An 18,042-nucleotide genomic window follows, 5' to 3' on the forward strand; every position below is an offset into this window, starting at 1 on the left:
TTTATAATTTAAACAAAATATATCACAATAAAATTGAATTATTTTTTAAAAATTTCAATTCAAAATAAACTAAAATTCAATTATTACCCGAAACTTTAATTCAAAATCAATTAAAAATCCAATAATTATCCAAAAATTTTCAATTTAAAATTTAATTAATTACCAAATTTTCAATTTAAAATCAATTATTTTCCAAAATTTCAATTTAAAATCAACTAAAATTCATTTATTTTCTAAAATTTCAATTAAAATTCAATTATTTTAAAAAATTTCAATTCAAAATCAACTAAAATTCAATTATTTTCCAAATTTTTAATTCAAATTCAATTATTTTCTAAATTTTCAATTCAAATTCAATTATTTTCCAAAATTTTCAATTCAAAATCAATTATTTTCCAAAATTTCAATTGAAAATCAACTGAAATTCAATTATTTTCCAATAATTTCAATTGAAATTCAATTATTTTCCAAAATTTGCAATTTAAAATCAATTAAAATTCAATTATTTTCAAAATTTTCGATTTAAAATCAATTGTTTTTCAAATTTTCAATTCAAATTCAATTATTTTCCAAAATTTCAATTGAAAATCAACTGAAATTCAATTATTTTCCAAAATTTCAAATTTAAAATCAACTAAAATTCAATTATTTTCTAAATTTTCAATTCAAATTCAATTATTTTCCAAAATTTCAATTGAAAATCAACTGAAATTCAATTATTTTCCAAAATTTCAATTGAAAATCAACTGAAATTCAATTATTTTCCAAAATTTTCAATTCAAAATCATTTATTTTCCAAAATTTCAATTCAAAATCAATTAATATTCAATTATTTCCCAAAAATTTTCAATTTAAAATCAAATAATATTTTATTATTCTTAAAAATTTGTATTCAAAATTAATTGAATTTTCAATAATTTGAATTTAAAAGCACCAAAAATTTAATTATTTCTAAAATTTTCCATCGAAAAATTTTTTTTTTTTGAAGTTTAATAATTTCAATTATAACTCTAAGGAAATTCAATTATTTTAAACTATTTTAATAATATTCTTTGATATTTCAACTATCTGAAACCATTTTTCAATTAAAAATGATTTTCAAATTATTGTATTTTGTCCGCATTTTCTAATAAATTTTTAGTGAAATCATCTAAAATTTAAATTACAAAACACTTACAGTTTCAATTAATTTCAAAAATTTCAATTTTAAATCTTTGAAAATTCAATTAAATTTAAAAAATGTTTTCCAACAATGGTTTGATAAATTATTTTTAGTTCTGTAAAATTTAATTATTGTCTAAAAATTAACAAAATCTTTTGAAATTCAATTATTTCTAAAATTTTCAACTTTAACCCTTCCAAAAGTATTATTATTTAAAAAAAAAAATTATTTAATAATCTGTAAAATGTTTTTGTTAAAATAAAAAAAATCGATTTTTTCGATTTTTTTTTAGAATATAAATCGACTAAAACGACTTTTTTTGTGCCTTTAAGTCGATCCGAGGCCTGTGAAACCATTTTTCAATTAAAAATGATTTTCAATTTATTGTATTTTGTCCGCATTTTCTAATAAATTTTTAGTGAAATTCTCTAAAATTTTAATTAAAAATCACTTAAAGTTTCAATTAATTTCAAAAATCTCAATTTTAAATCAACTAAAACGACATTTTTGTGTCTTTAAGTTGATTCGAGGCCTGTGTTTTTATAATTAATATTTAATATAGATATTCGTTGGCCCCTGGTACCTTAAAAATTAATTTTTAAAAATAAATTTTTTTTCAAATTTACTATCTTGTACGAAATTTCCTGGCGCATCTTTTTTCACATCATAAATTTTTTGTATTTGTATACAATTTTTGTATCAATATACAAGTTTAAAAAAAAATTCATTGGTAAACGTTGTGTACTTCAGCTTCGTGAATTGAATTTTCGAATTTGGAATTTTAAAGAAACTTATTCCGAAATTTGGAAACACAATTATACAACTTTGGCAAAAATGAGAAAAAGAATTGTCAAAATTTGACACGTCATAAGATTAATATTCAAAAAAAAAAAAAAAACACGTGAAATCAGAAAAGGCCAACTTCAACTTAGGACAGAAGGACAGACCAAGCATTTTATTATATTATATAATTTTAAATATAAAAAAAATTTCGGTTTTAGATTTTACTCTAAATTTTAGGTTATGAACTACTTCTTTTATATATATTTATATATATATATATACTCTTTATTTTCAATTTTGTATTTATTTTGTTACTCGCTTTTGCCTAAACTGTCAGGAAGCTTCTTGTCTAAAATCTGTCGAGTGCTTAGGAAACCGCTGCTGACGTTTGTCGAACCTTATCCTCGAATCTTGTCTCTCTTCACACACTGTCTCACACCACCTTTTTGATCTGAAATAACAAATCTAATCTGAACTGTATACGTTGAGCTAGGGAACCATTAATCTCATCTGCTGACAATTTCCTCTACAACCACTTTTATCAAATATATATATATATATATACTTTTCTCTGAATCATCTTCTAAATTGTTGACATAGTCTATTATTTTCAAAAATTTCACTTCATTATCCAAATCCAATATAGAGTCGTACTCAAGATAACAAATGTTTTTTTTTATCTAACCTAACGATTGAAAATAAAAGGAAAATAATATATATAAATAAGATACAGTTTGAGAGAGTTTATATAGAATCTGCATACTGAACAATCAAGACAGCATCATTGATATTCAAGGTGGATGCGTGATTGTGATTCCGTTTCCTTCACCGGAAATCTCGAAATCACGTCTTCACGAAAAAAAAGAAGATATATTTAAGTACGACAAATCCGACTGTAAACATGCGGTGTTTATTTATAATATTTTATATATTTTTAATTAATTAATAAATTTATTTAAACTTCGTGAGAACGATTATGGAATTCTATTTTTACACTTTTCTACTTTCAAAATATAAATTTTCCTTTCTTTATTGCAAATTTAGAAAAAAAAGCGTAAAATTAATATGGAATAACCCCCCAAAAAAAAAAACGGTTATAACTTCTAAAGAAATTAACGGATCGTTACGAAACTTAATAATTATGTTCCTTGCGATGAATAATATTCATTAAAAGTGATAAAATACAAATTTAGAAAAAAAATCCTAAAATTATTACGGAATGACCCCAAAAAAATCCGAAAACGGTTATAAGTTCTAAACAAATTAACAAATCATTACTAAACTTGATTATTATGATCTTTATTGTAAATAACATTCTTTAAAAAGCGAAAAAATAAAAATTGAAGGCAAAAAACGTAAAATTAATACGGAATGACCAAAAAAAAAATGGTTATAACAAAAAAAGGTTTAAAACAAACGACCAGATCATTGTAAAAACATCTTTTAAAGTCGAGAATATACAAATTTAGGAAAAAAAAGAATAAAATTGTTACGGAATGACCCAAAAAAAAAACCAAAAAATCAGTTATAACTTCTAAAGAAATTAACGGATCGTTATGAAACTTAATAATTATGTTCCTTGCGATGAATAACATTCATTAAAGGCGAAAAAAATAAAAATTTAGAAAAAAGGCTTAAAATTCTTACGGAATGACCCCAAAAGAATCCAAAAAAAAAACAGTTATAATTTCTAAACAAATTACCAAAACGTTATGAAACTTTATAATTGTGTTTTTCGAAATGTATCATATCCTTTAAAGATGAAAAATACAAATTTTTGGAAAAAATGTGAATAATTATTATGGAATGACCCCTAAAAAAATCTAAAAAATGGTTATAAATTCTACAGAAATTAACGAATCTTTGTAAAACGATAATTATGTTCTTTGTAATAAATACTATTCTATTATTGCAGATTTATACAAATTTAGGGGAAAAAACGCAGAATTATTATGGAATGACCCCAAAAAAATCCGAAAAACGCTTATAAGTTCTAAACAAATTAACGAATCATTACTAGACTTGGTTATTATGATCTTTGTTGTAAATAACATTCTTTAAAAAGCGAAAAAATAAAAATTAAAGAGAAAAAACGTAAAATTAATACGGAATGACCCCAAAAAAATGGTTATAACAACAAAAGGTTTTAAACAAACGTATCATTGTAACGATCATAACGATCATTGTAAAAACACCTTTTAAAGTCGAGAATATACAAATTTAGGAAAAAAAGAATAAAATTGTTACGGAATGACCCAAAAAAAATCCAAAAAACGATTATAATTTCTAAATAAATTACCAAAACGTTATGAAATTTCATAATTGTGTTTCTCAAAATGTATCACCTTCTTTAAAGGTGAAAATTACAAATTTTTGCACAAAAAGTGGATAATTATTATGGAATGACCCCTAAAAAAAATACAAAAAACAATTATAACCTCTAAATAAATTACCAGATCGTTATAAAAACACCTTTTAATTGCGAAAAAATACAAATTTAGAAAAAAAGAGTAAATTTATTGTGGAATGACCCCAAAAAAATCCAAAAAAACGGTTATAACTTCTAAACAAATTAACGAATTTTTATAAAACTTAGCAATTATTTTCTTTGTTATAAATGACATTCTTTACTTTCAGAAAAAATACAAATTTAGCAAAATAACGTAAAACAATTACGGAATGTCCCAAAAAAAAAAAGAAAAATACAATCATTATTTTTTGGATTGAATTTTAGTCAATCTGCAAAAAAAAGAATGTCATTTATCGCAAATATAATTACAAATGATACATAAGGATCAGTTAATTTGTTTAGAAGTTATAACCGTTTTTTGAATTTTTTTTTGGGTCATTCCGTAATAAATTTAAGCCCTTTTTCTTTAATTTCTTTCTTTCTAGTAGAAAAGAATTTCATTTTTTGTCAGAAATATAATTATTAAGTTTCAAAATGATCCACTATTATGTTCGGAAGTTATAACTGTTTCTTCGAATTTTTTTTTATGGTCATTCCGTAATAAAATTACGCTTTTTTAAAAAATTTGTTTTTTTTCGCTTTCAAATTGTGTTATTCATGGCAAAGAACATAATTACCAAGTTTTACAACTATCCGTTAATTTGTTTAAAAGTTAGTACGGTTTTTTGAATTTTTTTGGGGTCATTCCGTAATGATTAAACACTTTTTTTTCCAAAATTTGTATTTTTTGCTTCTAAAGGGTGTCATTAATGGCAAAAATCATAATTACCAAGTTTGAAAACAATTCGGTAATTAGATTAAAAGTTACAACTGTTTTTTGGATTTTTTTTGGGGTTATTCCGCAAAAATTGTACGCTTTTTTTCAAAAAATAATATAATATAATAATATCATAGAAAATAATATAATTACCAAGTTTCATAACGATTCGTTAATTTCTATAGAAGTTATAAACGTTTTTTGGATTTTTTTTTGGGTCATTCCGTCTTAATTTTACATTTTTTTTCAAAAATTTGTATTTTCTCGCCTTTAAAGTGTAGTATTCTTGGAAAAAAACATAATTACTAATTTTTAAAAGATTTCTCTAATTTTTTAAGCAGTCACAGCTGTTTTTTTTTTGGATTTTTTGGGGTCATTCCGTAATAATTTTACACTTTTTTTTCTAAATTTGTATTTTTTCGTCTTTAAATAATATTACTTATTGCAAACTACATACTTATCAAGTTTCATAACGATCCGGTAATGTGTTTGAAAGTTAAAACGGTTTTTGTGATTTTTTTTGGGGTCATTCCATAGTAATTCTACGTTTTTTTTCCTAAATTTGTATTTTTTCGCTTTGAAGTAGTATCATTCATAGAAAGAAACATAATTATCAAGTTTCATAATGATCCGTTAATATTTTTAGCAGTTCTAACCGTTTTTTAAATATTTTTTTTCGGTCATTCCTTAATAAAATTACGCTTTTTTCAAAAATTTGTATTTTTTGATTTTTAAAGGGTGTCATTCATAGAAAATAATATAATTACCAAGTTTCATAACGATTCGTTAATTTCTATAGAAGTTATAAGCGTTTTTTGGATTTTTTTTGGGGTCATTCCGTCTTAATTTTACATTTTTTTTTCAAAAATTTGTATTTTCTCGCCTTTAAAGTGTAGTATTCTTGGAAAAAAACATAATTACTAATTTTTAAAAGATTCCTCTAATTTTTTAAGCAGTCACAGCCGTTTTTTTGGATTTTTTGGGGTCATTCCATAATAATTTTACTTTTATTTTTCTAAATTTGTATCAATCTGCAATAATAGAATGACATTCATCGCAAAGAATATAATTACCAAGTTTCATAAAGATTCATTAATTTCTGTAAAAGTTATAACAGTTTTTTGGAATTTTTTTGGGGTCATTCCGTAATAATTATGCGCTTTTTTAAAAAAATGTTATTGCTTCGCCTTCAAAAGATGTCGTTCATTGCAAAAAAAAAAGATAATTAACAAGTTTCATAACGATTTGGTTATTTGTTTAGAAGTTATAACCGTTTTTTGGATTTTTTTTTGGATTATTCCACAATAATTCTACGTTTTTTCTATGAATTTGTACCAATCTGCAATAATATAATGTTATTAATCGTAAAGAACATAATTACCATGTTTCATAACGATTCGTCAATTTTTGAAGAAAGTATAATCATTTTTTGGATTTTTTTTTTTTTGGGTCATTCCGTAATAAGTTTTCACTTTTTTTTGCGAAATTTGTATTTTTCACCTTTGAAGAATGTGATACATTTAGAAGAAAATAATTATAAAGTTTCATAATTTTTTGGTAATCTGTTTAGAAATTATAACCGTTTTTTTTTTTTTTTATTTTTTTGGGTCATTCCGTAATAAGTTTTCACTTTCTTAGTGAAATTTGTATATTTTTGCCTTTATAAGTTGTTACTCATTGCAAAAAACATAAATTACCAAGTTTCATAACGATCTATTAATTTGTTTTAAAGTTATAACAGTTTTTTGGATTTTTTTGGGGGTCATTCCGTAATAAAATTACTCTTTTTTTAAAAATGTGGTTTTTTTTTATCTATTTAAAATGGTGTCATTCATAGAAAAGAATATAATGACTAAATTTCATAATAAACCATTAATTCTTTTAGAAGTTATAACCATTTTTTGAATTTTTTTGTGGTCATTCCTTAATAATTTTTTATTTTTTTCTATTTTTGTAAATTTAAATGTAAATAAATACAAAAATTTGTATTTTTTCGCTTTTTAAATGGTGGAATTTTTATAAAAAACACATATACTAAGTTTCATAACGATTCGTTAATTTCTATAGAAGTTATAAACGTTTTTTGGATTTTTTTGGGGTCATTCCGTAATAATTTTACGCTTTTTTTAAAAAAAATTTCTATTTTTTCGCCTTTAAAGTATATTGTAATGCAATCTGTGAAGTGAATTTTCGGTTATATAAAAATTCTGTATTAAAATCAGTTTACGAAAAATTCATTGCAAAATAATAATTCGAAAAATAAATTTCGACTCAATGAAAATTGTATATATATCTAATGAAATTCTATTAAATGAAAATTCCAACTATTGATTTTTAGAACTTTTTCATGCGCTCCCAATTCTAAAGTATATTTGTATCAATTTTTTTTTTGGCAAAACGAAACTTAAAAATGAATTCGCCTCGTTTTTTTTTTTTAACCTTAATAGTAAAGATATGTATGGAAAAAAAAACCAATAAAATTCTTGGAGAACACTTTTTTGAGAGGACACAGAGATATACATATATATTTATATGGAAAACTATTGAAAAATAGTTTTTTAATCTCTGAAATGCACTTGCTTTTTGATACGTGAACGAAAAGTGCTTTCGGAATCTCGGATGGAATGCAATTTACATTTGTTATCTCGATAGCATCTGACAGCTTTGTGCATGAGTCGGTACTAGAATTCTAGATACGTTTTTGTTGTCCCCAGTCTCATCCACTTTATTCTCTCCATGAAAACTATGGGAAATTCTATCGTCGCTAATAAAAAAAAAAAAAAAAAAAAAAAAAAAGAGAATAACTCATTTTTACTTTCATTTAAAACTGTGATAATTTCAATGAAAACAGGTTCACATATAAATTACAACCAAACATACGATTTCATTATTTTCACAACTATAGAAATATAATTACTTTTCTTGGCATTTAACATTTTTCTCGAATTTCTATTAAAATCAAATTTTGACGATTTAAAATAAAAAAAAAAATTATTTTCGTAAATTTCAGTTTTAGATGGATAAAAAGAAAACCAAAACAAATTCTAAAATATATTACAAAAATATAAAATAATAAAACTAAATTAGACTTCAAAAAAAAAAAAATAATAATAATTAAAAGGAAAAAAAAAATTAATTTAAAAATTTTTTAATTTTTAAGTGCAAATATTTTAATTTTATACGATTTGTATAATTAATGTTTCAATAAGTTGAAAATAAGATTTTCGATTCTTGTATTTTATATTATTAACGAAGGTTCAGTGTGTGCTTTAAGTGAACCGGAACTCGTCTTGAATTCCTTGGGACAACCATCTCACGTGATCTGCATATTTCCGCACCACGTCTTTTCGATTCCTTCGCTTCCCTTATATTTACCGTTTTCCCTATCGTTTTGTTTGATAAAAATCCATTAAGCATGAGAGATACTCTATATTCCCGTAATATTAGATTTGAAATTTTTCATATATCTCCAATTTCCATTTTGTTCAATTTCAAATAAATTTTTTGCATTTCAAATATATTATTATAATGTAATTCAAGCTTTTTTTCCCAAAAAAAGAAAAAAAAAAACAAATGCCACTGCTGATAACGTTCACATATAATTTATTTCTTTTCTTTGATGTTTATTTTGAATTTCTAAATTTATTATTTTTACGCTTTTAATGGGTTTTATTCATAGTGAAGAATGTAATTATCAAGTTTCATAACAATTCGTTAATTTCTGTAAAAGTTATAAAAGTTTTTTGAATTTTTTTTTGGGTCATTTTGTAATAATTTTACATTTTTTTTCAAAATTTGTATTTTTCATCTTTAAATGATGTGATACATTTTGAAAAACACAATTATAAAGTTTCATAACGTTTTGGTAATTAGTTTAGAAATTATAACCATTTTTTGGATATTTTTGGGGTCATTCCGTAATAATTGTACACTTCATTATCTAGATTTTTATTTTTTTAACATTCTCATCACATGAGAAGGTATTATTTTGATTATAAATAGTGTTATTCATAGCAGAAAAAATAATTACCAAGTTTTATAAGGATTCGTTAATTTCTTTTAAAATTATAACTGTTTTTTCAATATTTTTGGGTCATTCCATAATAATTTTACTTTTTTTGTTCCAAATTTGTATCAATCTGCAATAATAGAATTAATTTATTACAAAGAACATAATTACCAAGTTTCAAAAAGATTCATTAATTTCTGTAGAAGTTGTAATAGTTTTTGGAATTTTTTTGGGGTCTTTCCATAAAAATTTTACTTTTATTTTTCTAAATTTGTATCAATCTGCAATAATAGAATGAAATTTATCGCAAAGAATATAATTCCCAAGTTTCATAAAGATTCATTAATTTGTGTAGAAGTTGTAACAGTTTTTTGGAATTTTTTTGGGGTCATTCCGTAATAATTATGCTTTTTTTAAAAAAAATTTAATTGCTTCCCTTTTAAAGGATGTCGTTCATTGCAAAAAAAAAGATAATTAACAAGTTTCATAACGATCCGTTAATTTGCTTAGAAGTTATAAGCGTTTTTTGAATTTTTTTTGGGGCCATTCCGTAATTATTTTTCGGTTTTTTTCGAAAATTTATATTTCTTGATATTGAACAGTAAAATTCATGGCAAAAAACACAATATTCAAGTTTTATTACGATTTGTTAATTTTTTTCGAAGTTATAAGCGTTTTTTGGATTTTTTTTCGGGTCATTCCGTAAATATTTTATTTTTTCCCCCTAAATTTGTACTTTTTCGCCTTTAAAGAGTAAATATCATAGAAAAGAATATAATCACCAAGTTTAATAACGATTCGTTAATTTTTATAGAAGTTATAAACATTTTTTGGATTTTTTTTGGGTCATTTCGTAATAAATTTACATTTTTTTCAAAATTTGAATTTTTTTTGCCTTTAAACAGTGGGATTTTTTGAAAAAAAACATAATTATTGAGTTTTATAAGATTTCACTAATTTCTTTAGCAGTTATAACCGTTTTTTGGATTTTTGGGGTCATTCCATAATAATTTTACTTTTATTTATTTCTAAATTTGTATCAATCTGCAATAATAGAATGACATTCATCGCAAAGAATATAATTACCAAGTTTCATAACGATCCGTTAATTTCTTTAGAAGTTATAACTGTTTTTTGGATTTTTTTTTTTGTTTTTTGGATTCATCGCAAAGAATATAATTACCAAGTTTCATAAAGATTCATTAATTTCTGTAAAAGTTATAACAGTTTTTTGGAATTTTTTTGGGGTCATTCCGTAATAATTATGCGCTTTTTTAAAAAAATGTTATTGCTTCGCCTTCAAAAGATGTCGTTCATTGCAAAAAAAAAGATAATTAACAAGTTTCATAACGATTTGGTTATTTGTTTAGAAGTTATAACCGTTTTTTGGATTTTTTTTTGGATTATTCCACAATAATTCTACGTTTTTTCTATGAATTTGTACCAATCTGCAATAATATAATGTTATTAATCGTAAAGAACATAATTACCATGTTTCATAACGATTCGTTAATTTTTGAAGAAGGTATAATCAGTTTTTGGATTTTTTTTGGGTCATTCCGTAATAAGTTTTCACTTTTTTTGCGAAATTTGTATTTTTCACCTTTGAAGGATGTGATACATTTAGAAGAAAATAATTATAAAGTTTTATAATTTTTTGGTAATATGTTTAGAAATTATAACCGTTTTTTTGGATTTTTTTTTTGGGTAATTCCGTAATAAGTTTTCACTTTTTTTGGCGAAATTTGTATATTTTCGCCTTTATAAGTTGTTACTCATTGCAAAAAACATAATTACCAAGTTTCATAACGAAAAATTAATTTGTTTTAAAGTTATAACAGTTTTTTGGATTTTTTTGGGGGTCATTCCGAAATAAATTTATGCTTTTTTCTAAATATGTATTTTTTTTTGCTCTTAAAGTATGTTATTCATTGCAAAGAACATGATTTTCGAGTTTCATAAAGATTCGTTATTTTTTTTTGAAGTTATAACTGTTTTTTTAAATTTTTTTGGGGTTATTCTGCAATAAATTTACGCTTTTTTCAAAAATTTGTATTTTTTTGCTTTTTAAATTATGTCATTTAAAGCAAAGAATATAATTAGAAAATTTCATAATGAACCGTTAATTTTTTTTTGAAGTTATAACTTGTTTTTGGATTTTTTTTGGGTCATTCCGTAATAAGTTTTTACTTTTTTTGCGAAATTTGTATTTTTCACCTTTGAAGGATGTGATACATTTAGAAGAAAATAATTATAAAGTTTCATAATTTTTTGATAATCTGTTTAGAAATTATAACCGTTTTTTTGGATTTTTTTTTGGGTAATTCCGTAATAAGTTTTCACTTTTTTTGGCGAAATTTGTATATTTTCGCCTTTATAAGTTGTTACTCATTGCAAAAAACATAATTACCAAGTTTCATAACGAAAAATTAATTTGTTTTAAAGTTATAACAGATTTTTGGAATTTTTTTGGGGGTCATTCCGAAATAAATTTATGCTTTTTTCTAAATATGTATTTTTTTTGCTCTTAAAGTATGTTATTCATTGCAAAGAACATGGTTTTGGAGTTTCATAAAGATTCGTTAATTTTTTTAAAAGTTATAACCGATTTTTTTCAATTTTTTTTTTTTTTGTTATTCTGCAATAAATTTACGCTTTTTTTAAATATTTGTATTTTTTTGCTTTTTAAATTATGTCATTTAAAGCAAAGAATATAATTAGAAAATTTCATAATGAACCGTTAATTTTTTTTTTTTGAAGTTATAACTTGTTTTTGGATTTTTTTTTGGGTCATTCCGTAATAATTTTACCTTTTTTTTCAAAAATTTGTATTTTTTCGCCTTTAAAGTATATTATTCATTGTATTATAATTATTCTGTAATATAGAAATTCTCTTTACGAAATATTCTGCAAAATAATAATTCGAAAAATAAATTTTGTCTCAATGTAAATTAAATCTAATGAAATTCTATCAAAACGAAAATTCTAATAATTTAATTTTTATCATTTTCTCATGCATCCCTTTAGGATTTGCTAAATTACTTAAACGAAGTAAAAAAAAAAAATGATTAATTTTTCAAGAGTGGTATTTGCTGATTAAATCATAGCTTAGAAGTAGTAAAGAAGATTCCTTTGAGTTCGCGAGTCTATACCTATACACATTGACTTTTTGTGTGAATTGCAAGAGATAGAGAGAGAGAGAGAGAGAGAGAGAGAGAGAGAGAGCTGAATAATTGAGAATCTGAAATGTGAGATTTTGTACTATTGGTTAACTGGAGCATTCGTATCTGTTTCAGTTTCAAGTTGAATACACGGAATGATCGGATACAAAAAAAAAAAAAAAAAATAGCGACGAGTTGAAAAAAAAATTCACATTTCCAACGTTGCTCACTTTCACGAAATTAAAAACATTGCCGCATGGCCTTTGCAAAATGCGTGTCAAAGGGGACAATTTTTTTTTTTCATTATTCTTCGCGTGTATTTTTAAATGAATACAGAAAAATAATTTTCAATGATAAACTGAGAACGTTAATAATGTTTTTTTTTTTTTTTTTTTTTTTTTTTTAAATGCGAGGAATGTACAATGCGGTAAAAGCTAAAAGGGCAAAAAAAGTGTATAACGTTGAAATTTGGTCCATTTATTTAAGCAAATTTTTTTTTTGTTTCAAAAAATAATATGTACCCAGTATTCATCTCGTTTTTTAAAACTTTTTCTTCACTATTAACCCTTAATTGGCACTATGGGTCCAGTAGACCCGATCATTTTTTCTCTCTCAAATTAATTAAATTTGAATATTTTTTTATATTTTAATATTATTAGTTTGACATATTAGTAAAATTTTCTAAGTTTTTTGATACAGCTAATTCGATTCGTCATTTTTCCTGTTGTACCATCAGTCGGTAATGTAGATTTCTATGTCGGTAATTTTCTAAATCGTCATTTTTTTTCTGTTGTATCATCAATTGGTAATGTAGATTTTCATATCGTTAATTGTTCATATTATCATTTTTCTGTTTTACCATCAGCCGGTAATGTAGATTTTATATGTTGGTATGTAAAAAAAAAATGATGATATAAAAATTACCGACATAGAAATCTACATTACCGACTGTCGGTAAAACAGGAAAACGAACGATAGAAAATAATATGTTCAAAAAATATTTAACACCGCCTGTACAATACACGTTTGATAATATGCGTCAGGTCCAGCAGACCCGTTGTGCCATTTACGTTCGAATTTTTGCCGGTTGAGTTTCTTTTCTCTATAAATTAAATAATTAATACAATTAATTTCCTTTTTTTTCATAGAAAACTTTTTTATATTATTTTTATTTTTAAATTTTTATTGCCTAAATTTTTGATTTCTGTTATTTTTTTTTTTTTGAATATGAGAAACGAAATTTTCCCCTGAAAATTACAAAAGTTCTGCTTGACAAGTTTATCCTCCCCTTTATTCGAGAACATTTACATAAATCTACACGTGAAATACAGCAAGATCATGTATATATATATATATATATATATATAGTCTATAGAGTATTGTACTAAACAACCTAGATTATGTGTTATATATATATATATATATATATATATATATATATATATATATATGTACAACATAGGTTTATGCAATCCGTATGCTTCGCGTTACTCGAAACTTGTCACACGTCGTTAAAACCGAAGCCTGGATCTCGTTTATTTTGTTCATCTAATTCCCGCAGACGACACATGAGATTTTATTTCAATCCAATTCTAGGAGAAACGTCAAATTTTTTTTTTTTTTTTTTTTACTTTCATTTTTTGTATATAAAATAATAAGGAAAATTATTTTCCATAAATTTATTTATATTTATATTCTGTGTGAATAAAAAATTAAAGGTAAAAAATAAATAATATTTTTCATTTTTCTAAGCCCGTTTACTTGATAAATAAAAAAAAAATTTTAAATAAAAAATATAAATAAAAATAATTAAAAAATATAAAAAATTATAAATACAAACAAAAATACATGGAAAAAAATATTTACCTAATTTAGCGAAAGGTTTTAACTAGAATAGCGAAAGATTTAACTGAAACAAGTAAAACTTTTGCTACACTATATATAGTGAAACGTTTCGCTATTACAGATAAATCTTTTTTTTCCGTTATATTAATCATAAAAGAAATATGAAAGAAAATTTTGATCGATTAAAAAAAGAAAAACGATGTAAAAATAAAAAATTGAAGAATTGTTAATTATTAATTGTTGAATATTAATGGATTTTAACGCCTCGCGGTTTTGCATAAAGAGAATAAAAATTTATGAATGAGGTCAATGAGTGAATGAAACCGGAACTAAAAAAAAAAAAAAAAGAAAAAAATCAGTGGTGTGAGATAAATCAATTTTACAGAATACAAAATTTTAATTATTCATTTTTTTAATAAAAAATTCTTTTGTGGATATTTGAGTATAATTAAAGTCTCTTTGATAATCTCGTAAAACTCAATATTTAGTTACTTCCTTTAATTCATTCATCGTTTTTTTTTTTTTTTTTTTTTTGGGTAGATGTTTGAGTTAATGTTTAGACAATTTCTGGAATTTAAAACTATTATTAATATTTTATTATTTATTTCTTTAAATGTCATTTACGATTTTAATTAACAATAATTTTTATTATTTTCAATTTTTAAAACAAAATTTATCTAATTTTTTAAATTTTCCAGCTAAAATTTGACCTACATTTAAGGTTATGTTCGTTTTTTGGTCATTTTCCTTCAAAGTTTGACCTAAATTTTGAGGTTATGTTTGTTCCATTGTCTTTTTGCGCCAAATTTTGGCCTAAATTTTGACGTTATGTTTGTTTCTTGGTCGTTGCCTGACAAAATAACTTAACCTTAAAATTTAGTTCAATTTCGTTGGAAAACCCACCTCTCCTTCAACGTAAGAAAGGAGGGGGGGCCTTGCGACTATATTCACAGTCTTGAATCGAACATAACCTTTAAATTTAGGTCATTTTTGGCAGGAAATCTACCTATACTTGTGGCTATTTTGAAAATCTTGAAATGAACATAACCTCATATAATTTATGTCATTTTTGGCGGGAAATACGGAGAGAGATGAGGGAAGGGGAAACGACTTGCTGCTCTATTCAGAGTCTTGAAACAAACATAACCTCTGAATTTAGGTCACTTTTGGCGGGAAATACGGAGAGAGGGGAGGACTGTCGACCCTATTCAGTTTTGAAACGATCATAACCTCAAAATTTATGTCATTTTTGGTGGGAAATACGGAGAGAGGGTAAGGGAAGGGGGGAGGACTTGCGGCCCTATTCAGAGTCTTGAAACGAACATAACCTTAAAATTTAGGTCATTTTTTGCCAGGGAGAGGGAGAAGGGGGGGGGGACTTGCAGCTATATTCATATGGGTCATTCCATATCAAGTGTAACCAACTATTGTACTATCCATGTCAAAAACATGGGTTGGCTCACCTTTACCTAACCTTAGTGTCAAAAAACATTGGTCAAAGGCTAAAGGTCCAAATTTTGAGGGCAAAGGAGGTTAAAGGTCAAAACTGCTCTTAAATTTGACCTAAATTTTGAGGGCAAAGGAGGTGAATGGTCAAGGTCAAAGGTCAAAAATCAAGGTCAAAGGTCAAGGTCAAAGGGGTATTGAAACGGCGTCGAAATCTTTTTATAATATAGAGAGATAGTTTATATTATGGGGTCTCGGTTTTCTTGAATATTACTCATAAATTTCCCTTTTATTTCCGATTTTGCTTTAGTATATACACGGAAAAAAAAAAATCTTTATATCTGTAACAGCGATATGTTTCTCTAAAATAGCAAATACTTTACCTGTTTAAGAAAAAAAAAACATCGCTGTTACAGTGAAACATTATTTCGCAGGTAAAGCTTTTTTTCCGTGATATAAATAAAAAAATTTTAAATTAAAAAAATTTCATCTTCACGCAAAAAAATCTTCACTTGGAACAGCGATAAGTTTCTCTGGTACAGCGATATATTTCTCTAGAATAGCGAAAACTTTCTCTGTTTTAGTGAAACATATCCGTGTTTCAGGTAAAGATTTTTTTTTCGTGTTGGAATTAGTAAAAAGTTGTTTGAACTGTTTTTTTTCAATTTTTTTTTTTTTTTTTGGGGTTATTCTGCAATAAATTTACGCTTTTTTTAAAAATTTGTATTTTTTTGCTTTCTAAATTATGTCATTTAAAGCAAAGAATATAATTAGAAAATTTCATAACGAACCGTTAATTTTTTTTTTAAAAGTTATAACTATTTTTTGGAATTTTTTTGGGGTCATTCCATAATAGTTTTACTTTTATTTTCCTAAATTTTTTTCGAAAATTTATATTTCTTGATATTAAACAGTAAAATTCATGGCAAAAAACACAATATCCAAGTTTTATTACGATTTGTTAATTTTTTTCGAAGTTATAAGCGTTTTTTTGGATTTTTTTTTGGGGTCATTCCATAAATATTTTATTTTTTTCCCCTAAATTTGTACTTTTTCGGCTTTAAAGAGTAAATATCATAGAAAGGAATACAATCACTAAGTTTAATAACGATTCGTTAATTTTTATAGAAGTTATAAACGTTTTTTGGATTTTTTTTTTGGGGTCATTTCGTAATAATTTTACATTTTTTTTAAAATTTGAATTTTTTTTGCCTTTAAACAGTGGGATTTTTTGAAATAACAAACATAATTAATGAGTTTTATAAGATTTCGCTAATTTCTTTAGCAGTTATAATCGTTTTTTGGATTTTTTTGGGGTCATTCAGTAATAATTTTACACTTTTTACATAAATTTGTATTTTTTTCGTCTTTAAATAATATTACTTCTTGAAAACTATATACTTATCAAGATTCATAACAATCTGGTAATTTGTTTGGAAGTTATAACCGTTTTTTGGATTTTTTTGGGGTCATTCCATAATAATTTTACTTTTATTTTTCTAAATTTGTATCAATCTGCAATAATAGAATGACATTCATCGCAAAGAATATAATTACCAAGTTTCATAACGATTCGTTAATTTGCTTAGAAGTTATAAGCGTGTTTTGAATTTTTTTTTTTTTTTGGCCATTCCGTAATTATTATTCGCTTTTTTTCGAAAATTTATATTTCTTGATATTAAACAGTAAAATTCATGGCAGAAAACACAATATCCAAGTTTTATTACGATCTGTTAATTTTTTTCTAAGTTATAAGCGATTTTTTGGATTTTTTTTTTTGGGTCATTTCGTAATAATTTTACATTTTTTTCATAATTTGAATTTTTTTTGCCTTTAAACAGTGGGATTTTTTGAAAAAAAAACATAATTAATGAGTTTTATAAGATTTCGCTAATTTCTTTAGCAGTTATAACCGTTTTTTGGATTTTTGGGGTCATTCCATAATAATTTTACTTTTATTTATTTCTAAATTTGTATCAATCTGCAATAATAGAATGACATTCATCGCAAAGAATATAATTACCAAGTTTCATAACGATCCGTTAATTTGCTTAGAAGTTATAAGCGTTTTTTGAATTTTTTTTGGGGCCATTGCGTAATTATTATTCGCTTTTTTCGAAAATTTATATTTCTTGATATTAAACAGTAAAATTCATCGCAAAAAACACAATATCCAAGTTTTATGACGATCTGTTAATTTTTTTTGAAGTTATAAGCGTTTTTTTGGATTTTTTTTGGGTCATTCCGTAAATATTTTATTTTTTTCCCCTAAATTTGTACTTTTTCGCCTTTAAAGAGAAAATATCATAGAAATGAATACAATCACCAAGTTTAATAACGATTCGTTAATTTTTATAGAAGTTATAAACGTTTTTTGTATTTTTTTTTTGGGTCATTTCGTAATAATTT

At 24.2% G+C, this 18,042-nt stretch overlaps 1 protein-coding gene across 1 annotated transcript in view; it reads right to left on the reverse strand.

Moving 5' to 3' along the window:
- LOC127291585 (matrix metalloproteinase-2) overlaps positions 1 to 18,042 on the reverse strand; it is a 153,115-nt gene that overhangs the window by 94,071 nt on the left and 41,002 nt on the right. The window lies entirely within an intron of this gene.

This window comes from Leptopilina boulardi, unplaced genomic scaffold (genome assembly GCF_019393585.1).
Source record: "Leptopilina boulardi isolate dan_hultmark-lab unplaced genomic scaffold, ZJU_Lbou_2.1 LbouV2_144, whole genome shotgun sequence".
NCBI classification, from domain to species: Eukaryota; Metazoa; Arthropoda; class Insecta; order Hymenoptera; family Figitidae; genus Leptopilina; species Leptopilina boulardi.